The sequence below is a fragment of the Zeus faber genome, assembly GCF_960531495.2.
Source record: "Zeus faber genome assembly, chromosome: 8".
In the NCBI taxonomy this organism is placed as follows: domain Eukaryota; kingdom Metazoa; phylum Chordata; class Actinopteri; order Zeiformes; family Zeidae; genus Zeus; species Zeus faber.
Window position 1 is genome coordinate 29,079,769 of NC_137195.1, and position 18,829 is coordinate 29,098,597.

Consider the following 18,829-nt stretch of genomic DNA (forward strand, 5'->3'; position numbering starts at 1 on the left):
AACACCGATCATACAAACCCCAATTCCAATTAAGTTGGGACGTTGAGTAAAATGTAAATAATAACAGAATACAATGATTTGCAAATCCTTTTCAACCTATATTCAAATGAATACACTACAAAGACAAGATATTTAATGTTCAAACTGATAAACTTTATTTTTTTTTTGCAAATATTCAATCATTTTGAATTTGATGCCTGCAACACGTTCCAAAAAAGCTGGGACAGGGGCATGTTTACCACTGTGTTACATCACTTTTCCTTTTAACAACTCAATAAGCATTTGGGAACTGAGGACACTAATTGTTGAAGCTTTGTAGGTGAAATTCTTTCCCATTCTTGCTTGATGTACGACTTCAGTTGCTCAACAGTCCGGGGTCTCCGTTGTCATATTTTGCGCTTCATAATGCGCCACACATTTTCAATGGGAGACAGGTCTGGACTGCAGGCAGGCCAGTCTAGTACCCGCACTCTTTTACTACGAAGGTGCGCTGTTGTAACACATGCAGAATGTGGCTTGGCATTGTCTTGCTGAAATAAGCAGGGACGTCCCTGAAAAACACGTTACCTGGATGGCAGCATATGTTGCTCCAAAATCTGTATGTACCTTTCAGCATTAATGGTGCCTTCAAAGACGTGCAAGTTACCCATGCCATGGGAGCTAACACACACCCATACCATTACAGATGTTGGTTTTTGAACTTTGCGCCGATAACAATCTGGATGGTCCTTTTCCTCTTTGGCCCGGAGGACACGACGTCCATGATTTCCAAAAACAATTTCAAATGTGGACTCGTCAGACCACAGCACACTTTTCCATTTTGCGTCAGTCCATCTCAGATGACTTCTGGCCCAGAGAAGCCGGCGGCATTTCTGGGTGTTGTTGATATATGGCTTTCACTTTGCATGGTAGAGTTTTAACTTGCACTTGTAGATGTAGCGACGAACTGTGTTCACTGACAATGGTTTTCCAAAGTGTTCCTGAGCCCATGTGGTAATATCCTTTACAGAATGTTGTCGGTTTTTAATGCAGTGCCGCCTGAGGGATCGAAGGTCACGGGCATTCAATGTTGGCTTTCAGCCTTGCCGCTTATGTGCAGAGATTTATCCAGATTCTCTGAATCTTTTGATGACATTATGGACTGTAGATGATGAAATCCCTCAATTCCTTGCTATTGTATGTTGAGAAACGTTGTTTTTAAACTGTTGGACTATTTGCTCACGCAGTTGTTCACAAAGTGGTGAACCTCGCCCCATCCTTGCTTGTGAACGACTGAGCCTTTCAGGGATGCTCCTTTTACACCCAATTATGATACTCACCTGTTTCTAATAAACCTGTTCACCTGTGGAATGTTCCAAACAGGTGTTTTTTGAGCAGTCCTTGACTTTCCCACTCCTTTGTTGCCCCTGTCCCAGCTTTTTTGGAACGTGTTGCAGGCATCAAATTCAAAATGAGTGAATATTTGCAAAAAAACAATACATTTTATTAGTTTGAACATTAAATATCTAGTCTTTGTAGTGTATTCAATTGAATATTGGTTGAAAAGGATTTGCAAATCATTGTATTCTGTTTTTATTTACGTTTTACACAACCTCCCTTCATTGGAATTGGGGTTTGTAGAATTACACTGTAACCAGGTCGAAAGGAAGGAAGTTCTGTAGTCACAACACACTATAGAGCCAAATCGCAATCGTCCATTGACCTTTAACAAAGAGCTGACTACCCTTGACCCTGCCTATTGCTGCCTGCAGCTATATTTATTATTATCATTATTATTATTATTTTTAAACAAAGTATCTTAAGTGAACGCAATTTACTATATTATAAATGGAATCTGCAGATCATTTACTTTAGATCAGCTTAAGTAACATAAATGACGTGTTTATGCGTTTGGTAATCGATTGCCAGGATGCTTTCCTGTCTTTATTAATATCTTCCGCATCTTCAGCATCGCCCTTTTCAGTAATCATTTGTTTAAATGTTTAAAAATTGTTTAAATATTGTTCCATCAGTCATTTTTGCTCTGTATATGTGAAGGAAACATCCCCTTCTGTATTGATCCTGTATTGAACTGTGTCCTTCTGATTGGTTGATCCTTTAAATATCGAGAGCATGCACATATTATCTCCATCTGATCCAGACTCCACTAAGTCTGGGACTGGTTTAGCTCCAAGCACTGTTTAGAGAACCCGCTTAGCTCAGACTGGCAGTTGACGCATATGTAAGCGACGCTATTGTGGGTTATCACTGCCTAATCCTAGCGACTTTTAGGGAATACAACCCAGGTCATATTCTTCAGTTCCACATCGCAGTGACTGCGCTCTACAACTCATTGGACTGATCGTCAGATCATGTAATCCAATCGAAGACTCAGCATTCACGGCGAATGGCAGAGGAAGTAACGACACTGCACGTACGTCCCGCCCCCACGCCACGGTATATATTACTGTAGCTCCCACTTCCTCTCTTCCCCTTTTCTTACTTTGCGTAAGAAGAACCCTATTGGAGATTCTCGAAATTAAACTGCAATCTGTTTCAACTTCAGGTTCCTAATTCGTGCAAGTTGGTCACCTGCTTAAGTACTGTTTGGTGAGGCAGTGTAGTGTTCATCTGATTATTATATATTTTTTATCTTGGTTTGGGAGAAAACAAACATGGCGTCTAGGAGGCATACCTGGATTGCGGACACTGCAAAGAGATCGGATCTGCGCCTGCACTACGTACCTGGGAAGGCAGCATACCAAGGCGGCGCTCCTGGAGGACGTCCCGGAGTGTCCAGCCTGTGCTCAAATTCCCCTAGCCACTGTCAGGAAACGAGCAGCGTGCTGGCAGGTTGCCGACGAAGGGTTGAGCCAGCTTCCCTGGATAGCATCAGCACAGGAGCTGGCCTCGTTCATGCTGCCACTACTCCGACCACTTGCCCGGCCCCCATACTCCCAGCGGTTTCCTTCCCCATCGAAGCGCTCCGTCTATCCCGCTGTTCAGCGAGGTGCATGCAGAGTTAGCAAAGGTCTGGGCTAACTGCGCAGGCGCCAGTGGGTGAGGGGGTTCAATGCCTACCGCCTTGTTGACCAGGTGCAGGAGCTGGGCTACCTGTCCTTCCCTCCAGTGGAAGGGCCCGTCGCCGGCTGTGTTGCCCAAATGTGCCCTCCCCCTACTTGCCACTTTGAGCAGGCAGGAGAACGCCGTTCTGAACACCGGCTCACTGTGCACAAAGCCCCACAGTACCACAAAGCACTGTTTGAGTCCAATCACATATTCAACCATAAAACGTGTGAGACTCATGAACCCCATTGTATCATTCTATACAAGGGGGCAATTTTTATCCGAATATATCGCCCCTGAGGCAACAGTTGGCCATATGCCCGACCCATTTAGCGTCACGCCTGCTGGCTGACAGGGTGCCCAGGCTAAAAAGGCGTGCTTTACAGACCCGGGGGCCTGCAGATTGAACCGGTACGCAGCCAACCTATCGTGTTCCGTGCCGGCACGCCCACAGGCTCTGGTAACCCAGGCTCGAAGCATGTGCATGTTGGACCCGTGGGTCTACAGAATAAGTGGGCCCGCACCCAACCTGGTGTATACCAGGCCGGCGCAGCCCCAATGCGTAACGGCCTGGCATGCATGCAAGATGAACCCGTGGGTCCTCTAGTCCTCTACATCATTCAGTTCGCCCCTCCTCGGCCCACTCAGTGGAAAAGTGGAGTCCGTGGTCCCAGACAATGAGACAGAGGTTATCGCGAGAGCGGTAAACTCCCTGCTAGAGAAAGGGGCGGTGCGGAGTGTCCCGAGAGAGAGAGAGAAAGGCACACGGACATTACAGCAGACACTTTGTGATTTGTGATTTCTGCCCGATATTAGACCTGCAGATGCTAAACAAACATCTCATAAAAATGAAATTTCATGTTTCCACACCTCATTTGGCATGATTTATTCAAACAAACGACTGGTTTGTCAAACTAGAAAGATGAAAGATGTCTCCTTCCCCCCTCGGTACAGAAAATATCTGCTGTTTGCCTTCCAGGGGAAAGCCTACGAATTCCTCACACTCCCCTTCGGGCTATCTTTAGCTCCTCGGGTGTTCACGAAATGTGTGGAGGCGGCGAAAACACCGTTATGGAAGCAGGGGGTGAGAAGCGTCACATAAACGTGTTCAAGCTGCACACGGTGTTATTAGCTCAACACCAACACCTACCAGCCCTCAAGGGCCGAAATGTTCTGTGGGGGGTCAGACAACACGTCAGCAATAGCATACATCAATCTTAAGGGCATGATCCAGTTCCTCCCCCTTTACCACATGGCAAACCTCTTACTGCTGAATGCGGAGTGGAACCTCCTCTCCCTCCAGGCAGTCCACATCCCTGGAAAACTCAACCACGGAGCAGACTGATTGTCTCGGGGAAATCCCGGGTAGCAGACTGGTTACTTCAACCCCAGGTGGTGGCGGAGATCCGGTGACAGTTTGGCCGAGAAAAGTTGGACCTGTTTGCCTCACGAGAGACGACACAGTGCTCATTATGGTTCTCCCTGGGCGAGACCAGCCCCCAATGGGCGTACACAGGCTGACCCACCCTTTTCCCCCTGTGACACTCATCTAGCCATTGCTGAACAGAGAGCGGGAGGATAACCTATCACTGCGGCTGGTGGCTCACTATTGGCTCAGCCACCCGTGGTTTACCGATCTGACATGAGTGTGGGTCCCTCGTGGGAACTTTCCCTCCAACGAGACCTACTCTTGTAGGTGCACAAAACAATATGGCTCCCACCCTCGGACTTGTGATGCCTCCTGGCCTGGTACCTGAGAGGGAGAAGCTCCTAGCATCAGGCCTTTTCAGATGCGGCGGTCGCTACTATACAGACCGCCAGGGCGCCCTCGACACGCTCCCAGTACACGCTGAGCTGTTGTATTTTTAGCCAGTGGTGCTAACAACAGGGACATGCCTCCACCGACTGCTCTATAGGACCAATACTGGAGGTTCTACAGGGACTATTCGCAGAGGGAAAGTGACCTCTACACTTAAAGTCTATCTGGAAACAATCTCAGCATGTCATATGGGCTTGGACGGCTTCACGCCACTATCGTCGCGCTCTATGGCACGACACTATGGCTCTAAAGACGTCTTTATCGCTGCCGCTCGCCTCGGAGAAACAAGTGAACTGCAAGCACTGTCAGTCAACCTATCCTGCATGCAGTTCATGGGTGGAGGAGATAAAGCTAGGTCCTTAAGCTAGGTTTATACTCGCCCCAAACGTGAGGGTGTGGGCGAGCCCGTGACGCAAATTAAATCACCGGGGGTGGTGCCACGGCTTTTGGGGACCTGCGTTGCGGTGCTAGGTTGCGCACCTCGGAGATTTTGTTAACTTGGAGCAGGTTGCAGCACAAAGGTATAACCGGGGCTTAACACATCCTTCTCTCAGAAGGTCGTTACCACACATAAGTAAATGCTGGGTCATTTTATCCACCCAAACGTGGGGTTGAGCCTGTTGAGCAATTTTTCTGGGTTACTTCCAGGGAGTTGGGTAGTTTTTGTGTAGCCCAGCTGCTGGTTTAGTGGTTGGGTCAGCGCTGGTGACAGTTGGCACATCGCAGACAAGACCGCTCCTCCAAATTCCCGTATCTACCCAGCAGCTGTGTAGATACAGCTGGCGCTCTTTGGGTTCCTGTACCACTCAAGAAGCAGTGAATCCTCCTAATGCATTTAAGGCAAAAGCAAAAGAAAAGAAAAGGTTTGTATACACTTTTGTACCTACCTAAGTAACATACAAGCGAAAACTAACAGTCTGTGTAACGACTCTAATGCATGTTTGGTATTGTGTTAACTGAAAATAATTAATGTTTGAACATTTCTTTCACACTTATATTTTAGACTTCAGTGGACATCAGGTAGAGTTACGCTAAAGCTAGCCCCAGGTTACATCTGCTTTGGGCCTGCTAGTTAACAAGCTAACGCCAGTTACATGATCTTTATAATACATTTAAAACAAAACTTGAACAGAGATAGAAATTCATGGAAGTAGAAAACTATGTGATGATATATATTCTTGTATACAAATATATTCAATATATGTCATTATATGTTTGTTATGTGAGGGACATATACTGGAAATATAATGCAACATATTCAAATGTAGTTTTTTATATATTACATGATGTTTTTTTGTATGTCAATTTATGTTTGTTACGTAAGGGACATAAAGCATACTGTACTAGTTAGAAAATATATTACATTGTATTTTTCAATAAATGTCAATAATGTATGTTTGTTACATAAGGGACATATTTTGGTAAATATGATGTTGTGCATTTAAATGCAGTTTTTAATATATTACATAATATTTTCCCGGATATAAGTCAATATATGTTTGTTATGTGACGGACATATATTGTAAAACATAATGCAATATATTAAAATATAGCTTTGAATTAATTACATTACATCTTCCAATATGTGTCAATATGTTTGTTACTTGGGACATACTGTATATTGGAAAATGTAATATAATATATTCAAATTTAGTTTTTAATATATTACATTACATTTTCCAATATATGTCAATATACATTTGTTACATTATGTAGGGACATGGACTAAGTAGACCGATTGCGTGTATAGTTTTGGTCATATTCCAAATTCTGTAGTATGTGACACATTCACAACACGGATTCCAGTGGCTTTGAGTCCTGCACAGACAGACTAATCGGGGCTCACATCGACAAGCCGTGTGACTGACAGACGCAGACTGAAGCCCTGCAGTCAGGGATGAGCTGCCACAGCTCCATCTACTATGCCCCTACCCCATCTACATGCCGCCATGCCAAATAACACACAGGCCGTCTTCCCACCACAGTTGGAAAAAATAATTTTAACACCCACGCTTGAGGAACAAAAGTGCATCATTAACCTATTTTAGCACAGTAAGCAGCATGGGTAAGCTAGCTGGCTCTCCACAAGAGAGGGACAGAGTGAGAGAGGGAGAGAGAAAGAGAAACAGATGCAGCCTGGATATATGTCGTGTTGTCAAAGACGTACAATCATTTGAAGGTTAAGATGCAATTAGACATTCGTCAACCCACAGCTGCAGAAAATCGGAAAGACTTTACTACATTGCTGCCATACCATTAATTTTATACAGCAAAAAAACAAATAAACAATAGCTGTTATTTATTTATTTTTCTTTTGAGATGAACTGACAAATCTACAATTGTGCATTAAATTATTAAAATCACTCACCCCCTTGTTGAAAATTCGCCTTGCACTGTATTATATTGGGTATATATTATAGTGAAAGTAACTTTTTAAAAAGAATGGCCAAATTTTCATGCTCTCTCTGCTGAAGAGGAAATGAAATGTTTTGTGCATTCTTTTTCTTATTTTCAACTTTCTCACCCACACATCGTTATTTGAGTGCAGGCACAGAGGGAGTATTGTTCTGTGCGTTATGCCTTTCCCCTGCGTGAAAGAGCATAGCCAGAGAAATCCCATTCCCATACACTGACCGCCATATCTCAAGGATCTCTATCTCACTTTACACTTTTAATATACCTATCTCGACTAAATGAGGCGTAGTTTGCGGAGTTAGTTCTGTCAGTTAACTTGATGGTGGCACATGCTTTCAGGCGGGTTTCGAGCTCATCACTCCTATATTTGTAGCTCTTTAAGTATGCCTATTTTTTCTGCACACCTCGCCGGGAGTGATGAGCAGTAGATCCCAGACCCCCAAACACAAACAATGTAAAAAGAATAAAGATCCTTTTTAAAGTAAACTAAGAGTTGTCTGTCAGAATTTTATTTATTCCGAGAGAAGGTTAAGCTGGCTGTGACTGTACAGTAGGTTTGACTACTACCGACAAAATGAACTTACTGTACAATAAGCCGGTGATTTAACGTAACACGTAACATACGTGTACATACATGTATGTAATGTAACATGTGCCAGTTTATTTCCGTCCATTTTTCTGTTGGAGAGTGACATATACTGGAGTGAGTAAGCAGATCTCTGTGTGTTCAGCCTGGCTTTCACTGCCCTACCCCGTGTTTGGTGCTTTGTCTGGGTCTGAATGTGTCACTGGAGAGTGGTGACACTAGACCGGAAACATGCGATCATTTCTTGTGTGTGTGTGAGAGTGTGCCTGTGTATGATTGAGTGTCACAGTGTCTCTTGTGCGTACGTCGGCGTATTTCGCTTATTTGAACATATCTGCATGGGGCCATGCCAGTGGATGTGTGGCCATGTGGGTGTTAGCACCCTGAGCTGAGCCGGTCCATTTCGATGTCAGCGCTAATGTGAACATTGTGCTTGTGCGAGCGCTGTGTCTCCTTTGTGGCGGTTCCGCGTGCCGCTGAGAGGCAGTTTAATTGTCTGATACGTCCCCCACCCCCTGAACGGTGCTGAAAATATCTCTTAAATACACAGATGCACACGTGTCGATGCACAAACGCACGCATGTGCAAACGCACAAACAGCCGTACTCACAAGCCACCATAGCCACTAGCATACAGTAAATATTGGATAGATAGATAGATAGATAGATAGATAGATAGATAGATAGATAGATAGATATAGATAGATAGATAGATAGATAGATAGATAGATAGATAGATAGATAGATAGATAGATAGATATAGATAGATACCTAAAATACAAGGTCAAAATGTCCAAAAATAAAATATATTCCTATATACAATAACTCATGGAATAAACAGGGAATGAGAAAGGTGAACATATGATATACTGACATACTTCTTTCAATCTTTCCGTATAAATATGACTAATTGCACTAATGGAATTGTTTCTTGGAAAATACATTTCAGTCTGCTGCGGTGTTGTTAAACGGAATCTGTCGATTCCCGAGGAATGAGGATTCAAAACGCATATTCACACAAAACGGGCACACACACACACAGGTGCGCACACTCACATGGATAAACACTCTCGCCTTATGTGGCGCAGACAGCAGCCGACTGTGTCTGCGTCAGGGAGTCGGAAATTATGCAACGTGTGCTTTTGCTGACAATGAGTTGGGTTTATGTTTACTGTGTGATGTGACATTCTTTGTGTCTTACACAATGTGTACTGTGGGCATGTATCTATGTATATATCTATCGTTCTTAGTCTATATCAGAATTGTTTTATTCTGCCAGGTACATTTACATACAGCTTATTGAGGTGAGGTTTGGTGCATTTCACTGCAGACCAATCGCATTAAAAAAGCTTAAAGAGGACCATTTCAGTGGTTGTGCACACACATTTGGTTCTTTGATGGGTTTAACACACAAACTGTGAAATAACACAACTTAGTCCGTTTTTTTGTGAGATGCCTGTTACAGAAAACATGTGGTGAAACAAGTCGTTCAGATTTGTGATCCCTTCCTACATCACTTGGTGCCTCCACCCTCCACACAAGGCTGGAGCATAAAAAGTGAAAAACGCTGGGAACCGCTCTATTGCCTAACAGACCAGCACAAATCTTTGAAAAGAAAGAGGAATTAATATTAACTGTCCGTCCAGAAACTGCAGACGATGGGAATGTCAGTATTTTAAAAAAAATCAGCTGTTTCTTTCAAAATAATTAAAATAAATGTCTTAGATAGACTGTAGGCTGAGGCGCGCTATCTGCTGTACGTTTCTACGAACAAAACCAATAAAAAGTGTTTTTATTGTAGATGTATTTATTGTTTTTATATTTTCTGACACAGGAAACAAAAATGTACACGTACGGTGTGCAAGTGCGGTGTCCCCTAGAAGCTTGGAGCAAAGAAACGAAAGTCGGAACAAACTAAAATTAGGCCTTGTAGATTAAATATGAGTAACATTCTGGATTGCTTACTTCTCACCTCAAATTTGTTCAGAATCATATTTTGGTGGACTGATAAGGTGAAATCAGTAAAATGTTAAGGATTTAATACAACGGAACCCGGAAGTTTGAAACCCCATTGATTCACAGAACCTGGAACTCGTGGTCAAACCCCATTGGCCACAGAACTAGGGGCCTCAGGAGGGTGATGCCACTTACTAAACAGATGGTCCTGGGTGGTATTTTCAGAAAATAAAACTTAACTGAGGTGGACCTCAGTTAAGTTTGTTTTTTTTGAGACACCTATACTAAGCTGTTGGAAAAGGAGCATAATAGGTGTGACAATGTTGAAAATATAAATAATGAAATAAAAAAGAATGAAGTTAAAAAAAGAAAAAGAAAAAAAATTGGCAAATATATACAAATAGCCCATAAAAAATATATATATATACATACAAAACACAAATAGTCATACATAAAAATATATACAGAATATACAAAATGGAAAACTGTGCACAGGATACATTATCAGTATAAAGGGTATAAATTACAAATATGAATTATTACTATGCTACAATAACTATTACAGTTCACATATTATAGTATGTACAGTGTAATACACGTGTTATATATTCATATATATACTTTTTTGCACTTTTTTTCTCTCTCACTCCTTACAAATCATAAAAAAAAAAATATAAAAAAACTAGATCCATATCCCATCACTTAAGCCCTGCACTTCAAGCCAAATGAAGGTAGGATTAGTAAATAAAAGTGAATTTTTTTTAACGATACACTGTTTATTTACAGTACATAGATGAGAGAGAAGTTAAATACCTCTTAGATGGGTGTTGGCGTATTGCAATCTGCCTTTCTTCAAGAGCCGCCGCGACATGCTGGGCATGTGGATGGGATTGAGCAGGTAAATGCCAATGTATAGTATTTATTTAGATTCAAACATGAATCTACATGTAACGTAGACTATATCTGTCTCTTTGATATATTACGTACATACAGTGGTGGAAAAAGTACTCTTAACTAAAAGACCTTTTACTTAATAAGTAAAAGTACAAATACCCTGACACTGAAATGAAAGTAAAGAAACCTCTTGAAAGTAAAAGTACTACACTGATCTTTCTACTGAAGAAAAGTATATAATAGCTAAATTTAATCTTCTCTAAAATTAAATGAATAGATGAATACTGACTCCATTCAAGATTTAGATTTAAACATTTGGAATTGTACTTACTGCTACTCATGGCTTCTAAATATTGTCATGCGTGGTAGGGTATAACCTTTATCGGCACATTATCGGTGAAATTTCAACCGATACGAGAGTTCTTCGGAAACCCAAATATCGGCCGATATAATCGGCCTACAGATAAATTGGTCAGGCTCTAATTTAAAGTATTAAAAGATAAAATACCTAAAGAAACCGCTTACAGTTTAATGATCACGGTTACAGTGATAAACCACTTATATGGATAAAAAGCTTGGGACAGAACCTTTCCTTTATAAATGCTGTTTAAATAATTCACTTAGAGTAATTAGGTGGTCCTCTTACAGTGTTCATTTTGGGTCTTTTCATACAGTGCATCCGGAAAGTATTCACACCCCTTCACTTTCCCCACATTTTATGTTACAGCCATTTTCCAAAATGTATTCAATTCCTTTTTTTTCTCATCAATCTACACACAATACGCCATAATGACAAAGCGAAAAAGTATTTTTAGAAATATTTGCAAATTTATTACAAATAAAAAACTGAAATATCACATGTACATATGTATTCACACCCTTTGCTATGACACTCAAAATTGAGCTCAGGTGCATCCTGTTTCAATTGATCATCCTTGAGATGTTTCTACAACTTGATTGGAGTACACCTGTAGTACATTCAATCGATTGGACATGATTTGGAAAGCCACACACCTCTATAAGGTCCCACTGTTGACAGTGCATGTCAGAGCAGAAACCAAGCCATGAAGTCAAAGGAATTGTCTGTAGACCTCCGAGACAGGATTGTATCGAGTCACAGATCTGGGGATGGGTACAAAAAAATGTCTACAGCATTGAAGGTCCCGAAGAACACAGTGGTCTCCATCATTCATAAATGGAAGAAGTTTGGAACCACACTCTGACAGAGCTCCATTGTTCCTCTGTGTAAATGGGAGAAACTACCAGAAGGATAACCATCTCTGCAGCACTCCACCAATCAGGCCTTTATGGTAGAGTGGCCAGACGGAAGCCTCTACTCAGTAAAAGGCACATGACAGCCCGCTTGGTGTTTGCCAGAAGGCACCTAAAGGACTCTCAGACCATGAGAAACAAGATTCTCTGGTCTGATGAAACCAAGATTGAACTCTTTGGCCTGAATGCCAAGCGTCACGTCTGGTGGAAACCAGGCACCTCTCATCACCTGGCTAATACCATCCTTACGGTGAGGATGGTGGTGGCAGCATCATGCTGTGGGGATGTTTTTCAGCGGCAGGAACTGGGAGACTAGTCACGATCTAGGGAAAGATGAAACGAGCAAAGTACAGAGAGATCCTTGATGAAAACCTGCTCCGGAGCGCTCAGGACCTCAGACTGGGGTGAAGGTTTACCTTCCAACAGGACATTGACCCTAAGCACACAGCCAAGACAATGAAGGAGTGGCTTCAGGACAAGTCTGTAAATGTCCTTGAGCGGCCCAGCCAGAGCCCTGTCTTGCCCTTATTGAAGATAGCCCTTAAGAAAGAGCATTTTGGAAAGACCTGAAAATAGCTGTGCAGCGACGTTCCCCATCTAACCCAACAGAGCTTGAGAGGATGTGCAGAGAATGATGAGAGAAATACCCCAAATACAGGTGTGCCAAGCACCTGTATTTGGCATCATTCCAGAGAAGACTGGAGGCTGTCATTGGTGCCAAAGGTGCTTCAACAAAGTACTGAGTAAAGGGTGTAAACACATATGTACATGCGATATTTCAGTGTTTTATTTTTAACACATTTTCAAAAATTTCTAAAAAAGCGTTTTCGCTTTGTCATCATGGGGTATTGTATGTAGATTGATGAAGAAAAACATGAATTTAATCCATTTTGGAATAAGGCTGTTACATAACAAAATGTGGGGAAAGTGAAGGGGTGTGAATACTTTCCGGATGCAATGTACATGACAACATATGGGGGAAAAAAATGTAAACTACGGTAATTGCCTCACGGTAACCATTCTGCAGTGGCAGTGCTATGCCGGGGCTTGCTGGTGCTATAACCCCATCGGGATTTTGCATAGCAACAGCGTAAATCCTGTCCAAAAATCATTCAAAGTTTAAAATTTTTGACTGAGAATTTGTAAAACAGGCAGGTGTAGAGCAGTGGCGTAAATGTGTAATGGAGGGGAGCAATCTTCACTATAGTATGTATAGTAGAAAACATATTTGCATTCAGAATATAGTTAAGTAAGTACGGATACTTGAAAAATATTCTTAAGTTCTACAACTGCATACATATACAATACACAATTACCTTCAAATCTACTTCAATCAACGTGTCTGCTACAGCAACACCACGAGTGTTGATATATTCAGCCCTCGAACGACACCAAGGAGTACGTGGCCCTGACTCTTTTTCCATCTCCCCGAGAAGTATATGGTACCTACGTTGAAGCTTTTCATTATCCGGGGGATTAGCATTAACAGGGGCCATTAGCAAGGCTCTAAACCCACTCCTCTTCACTCGTGTTATGATTACATAAACTAGTGACCATATTAGCATACCCAACAATGCTAATGGCCCCAGAGAGAAAACAGCAAGCGGCAAGGAACAGAAAAGGTCCCTGCTGGACCGATGCGAGCCGTGGTAATGGTGGTTCTGAATGGCGATGGGCCATCTTGACGCCGTTTTTTGGCTTCAGAAGCCAAGCACGGCTGCTTAAGTAATGAAATAAGAGACCCATGATTTGTTAGGTGTATGCTAGGTGTGTATGTGAGGTGTGTATGCCAAGCCATTTTAACATTTTATCCATAGGATGAATTAGTCACTTTTTAAAAGTTACTAGTATTTATATTTTAGTTACTAGTTGCTGTTCCAACAGTTACTAGTAACTAATTTAGTGGAAATGTATTAGGTACTGATGTATTTATTAGATACTAGTTACTATTCCAATTGTTACTAGTCTAGCAACTATCGCAATGTTACTCGTAACAATTTTGGACAATTTTGTCATTGAATCCTATGAGGCTGTGTTTGAGATATCACATATTTGCCTTTAATTTTTACTGTCACTATTATTTGAGTACTAGTGCTTATTCATTAGTTACTAGTGCCTTTTCCAATTGTTACTAGTAACATTTTTATTTTTACTAATAACAATTTCAATTCAACTAACAGCAAGCTGTTTTGTCGAGTAAATTCTCATTTCCTTTCAAGTCCTTCTTGGTCTGAACTCGACAAAATGTTTTCCATTTGCAAAATGATCACTGCAGTATATATTTTCAATCGGTCAATCATCAACCTGTATATTCCAATTAATCTGCATCATTATACATTGGACCTGTACATACTCATATATACAGTATATGCATATATATATATTTTGATAATGGATTTATTTTGCCTGTATTTCTTTGCATATATTTTTTGCTTTTCTTGATCTTCTTTATTTTTTTTGGAATATATATTTCTTTCCTATTTATATTATTTTATTTTATTTTTACACTCCCTACTTTCTTGCTCTCTTCAGTGTGCCCCTTTACATTTTACAGCATCACTTGTACTGAACTGCATGGGAGCAGTTAATATAAAATTAAAATCGTACAAAATGAACTTGAATTCAAGTTAAAATTAATAACTGAATACAATAAAAAAATATATAAAAAGCTGTATGGCGATGAAGACGATGATGTAATAGCATGGAGGAGCGGGGGTCGTTTTCGTCCCTACTAATTAATAATGTGTCACCTATTAAAGACACTAATTGAAACTAAACTGTACACTACAAAAGTCTGTCAGGTTGACTTTGATTATTTTATTACATATTTTTCACTAACATTGCTCACAGTTAATCACTAACAAATGAATTACCTTCTGTCTTGGTTTCTATCTGTGCACTGCGCCGCGCATGACTCCAACGGAACTGGGATCAATGAATTGTGGGAAATGCAGGGTTGCCAGTTAATGCCTTCTTTTCCATCCGCCAGACTGCTCAAATCCCGGCCAAAGCCTCTGAAAGGCGCCTCGCCTGTCGAGGAAAAAAAGAAAGCGAAGCTGGCAACCCGACCCAAAGCAAACGTCGAAAATCTGTACCGTGGAGAATTGCATGAGAACGATTTATTTATTTTATTTAAATTGTTCTATTGTTCTATTATTCTATTATTTGTTTGTGTGCTTATTTATGTATTTGTTTGTTTATTTGTTTTTATTTTTACTTATTCATTTATTGATTGAATGGTTTATTTTTTTCATTTTTTTTTTAGATTATTCTGTTCATTTCCCCTCTTGGTATTGTTTTGGTTTTGCTGTTGCCATGTCTCGATGATTTGACCGCTGAGCCATAGATGAAAAGCCATCCTAATCCGGGCCTATGCATACTGTCAAATATGTCATACAAAAAATGGGGGATTATTTAATTCTTTTTAATCTTCCATGGCGACCCATAAGGAAAGAGAAAGGGACATGGCCCGTGAGCATTGACAGGTGTGGATGGCGGTATAAGGAGAGGATGAGTCACACAGGACAATCTACAGGAAGACAGGACGAGCTGGAGAAAACCGTCAGCAGATATCGCAGACCTTCATAGCGGTCATCCATTTGATTGGACACTAGAAAATATAATGCATTTTGTTTAGTATCGTCAATTTGAAAAAACAAAAAACAAAAAAACAACTTAGGTATAAAAAGTAGAAATTTCTATTTCTATTTAAAAAAAACAAAAAAAAACAGCGCCCCCTAATTCATTATATCGTAGTCTGTGTCTTTTCTGATTCAAGATTCAAGAGGTTTATTCGTCACATACATATACATACTTTCTTACATATATGCAGTGAAATGTCAATGCAACGTACCCGCTGATTACACACAATGTGTTCTAGACTGAACACATAGCTACCTAAATGTTGATTCTGATGATGCCGTGAGATAAACTAATTTAATACAGCCAATCAGATCGCAGCGTCACATGAGCAAGCCACGCCCACCCAGTGAGCTCATCTAAAAGTGAGCAAATTGTTACGAGTAACATTGTGATAGTTACTAGTATCTAATGAAGTACCTGTACCTAATACATTTGGACTAGTAACACTAAAATAGATACCTGCTGGAACAGCAACTAGTATAATTAAAAAAGTACGAGTAACTTTTAAAAAGGGACTAGTTTGTCTTATGGATTGTTAAAACGGGTCATCATACGGTCCCTCTCCATTCTCAAGAAGATTGAGAGTCATAACAGGTAAAACTGTCGAAAACCTAACATTAGAATATTGGAATTTTGGTGAGTGTTGAAAAAAAATATATAGGCCAAAAAGGCCACAAGCCAATGCAGTCTAGCATGCTGCTTAGCTAGCCTAGCAGTGCAACCTTGCATGGGCTTGCCCTCAGCTCACCACCACCACCACCACCTCCTCCTCCAGGAAGACTGCGGGTGGAACCTTCCAGCGAATCCCCCCTATCTCCGCCGTCATTGATATGACAGAAGCCAGAGAACAGCTGTCCACTCGTCATCGCTGCCGCTCTGCAACCTTTTTTTTACCTAACGGTGAGTCAGCCCCTTGGCCCCTCCACGCCACCACCAACACCACCTCCAGCCATCACCCCCTCCTCCACAGCACAGTGTTTGTGTTGCAACTCCTTTTCTCTTTCTGACTTATTTCCCTCGCTCTTGTCTCTCGGATCAGACAGGTCTGGTTTTTGAAATACACTGTCCTCGCCAGCTGCGCGTTGCGATTCGAACCGCTCCTTCGGTATGATGTCGACAGCGGTGTTGACGTGCATGTCATCCATCTCGGACGCCATTGCCAGCGCTGGCCGATGGTGTCATCATTACAGGCCACATCTGTGTCATCCACCACTAGTTTCTTCCAAAGCACGGTTATCACTGCCCTTTGTGCGATTAGATGAGATCACAATGAGATCATGGTACAATCACAACAACACATCTTTGACTTTCTCTGTTCGTAAGATAAGACACAATGACTTTTTTAATTTTAACATTATAAATACCTGTGAGGAAAATTAGGTATTACAGCAACTGTGCAAGTGAAGAAAGGGATAAGAAGTAAGACGGGGACATTTTTTTAAAATATAAAATAAAAATAACATACACATACATATCTATCCACATAGCTAACAGGGATTAGTACTAGGCTAACTAACAGCAGTTAGCCAAAACTAAGTAAGTACAGCTAGTAGCAGTGATGTAGCAATATTGTGCAACAGCGTTACAGAAAGCGCCAATCCAGTGATAGCAGCAGCAGCATTAGTTATAGAAGTATGGTTAAGTAAATTGTAAGGTAGAGTATATAATATTTATAATGCAGGGTGGTATTTTGATGGCCAAAATATAGTATATATAGCAGTATTGTATAGTATGAGCAGATCCTTGAAGTCCTGTAAGTTGCAAGGTGGGGCCCCCATGGATCGGGCTTGTTGTTCCACACATCCCACAGTTTGATCGGATCGGAACATAGCCCCTGGCCATCCACATAATGTAGAAGAAAAGCTGATTCATCAGACCAGGGCACCTTCTTCCTTTGCTCTGTGGTCCAGTTGGTGGCACGGTGGCGCAGTGCATTGCACTGCAAGAAGGTCCTGGGTTCGATTCGATTCCCGCCTGGGGCGCTGTTGGCACCGTGCTCCGGCGGGTTATCTCCCAAATAGGAGCCTTTCTGTGTGGAGTTTGCATGTTCTCCCCATGCTCACATGGGGTTTCCTCCACCTAACGTCAGTAAGGAACCCCCCAAAAATACATGCACACATCATCGTCTGACCAGCGATGGAAACTCATCACCAGGTCCCCGGGCGCGTCCACGAATGCTGCCCACTGCTCCTGGCTGTGCCCCCGGAGGAGGGACAAGCCAGGATGGGTTAAACACAGAGGCCTCATTTCACCGGCCACCTTCCAAAGCATGCATGTGTTGTAGTGTGGTGTGCTGTGTGACGATTAAAGATTGTTCTTTTTCTTCAGTTCTGAGGCTCAGGTGCCCATTGTAGGCACTCTCGGCGGTGGACAGGGGTCAGCATGGGCACTTTCACCAGTCTGAGGATACGCAGGCCCATACACAGCAAGCTGTAATGCACTGTGTGTTCTGACACCTTTCTATCATAGCAAGCATTAACTTTTTCAGCAATTTGTGCTACAGTAGCTCTTCTGTGGGATGGGACAGATAGGCTAGTCTTCACTCCCCACCGGTTCACTGGTTGTCCTTCCTTAGATCACTTTTGGTAGGTACTAACCACTAACCGGGAACACCCGACAAGACCTGCAATTTTGGAAATGCTCTGGCCCAGTCATCTAGCCCTCACAATTTAACCCTTGTCAAAGTATCAAATTCACAAACTGACTGTTCACTTGATGCCTAATATATCCCACCATGCCATTGGAACAAGATGAGCAATGTAATTCACTTCACCTGTCAATGGTTTTAATATTGTGGCTGATCAGTGTAGGATAGTATAGTATAATATAATATAATATAAGAGAATATAATCCAGATATATAGTCCAAAAGGTAATATAAATAACTATGGGCAAGAAATAATCCAGTGCAAAGTGTAATAATGACCAGAAAAAAAGTATGATCCAGGTTAAGATGGTAACAGACCGAGGATGGCAAACACAACCAAGCCACAAAGTAATTTTGTGTGTGTGTGTGTGTGTGTGTGTGTGTGTGTGTGTGTGTGTGTGTGTGTGTGTGTGTGTGTGTGTGTGTGTGTGTGTGTGTGTGTGTGTGTGTGTATATATATATACACTACTCACAAAAAGTTAGGGATATTCGGCTTTCAGGTGAAATTTCAGGATGAACCTAAAATGCACTATAACCTTTACAGGTGAACTTAAT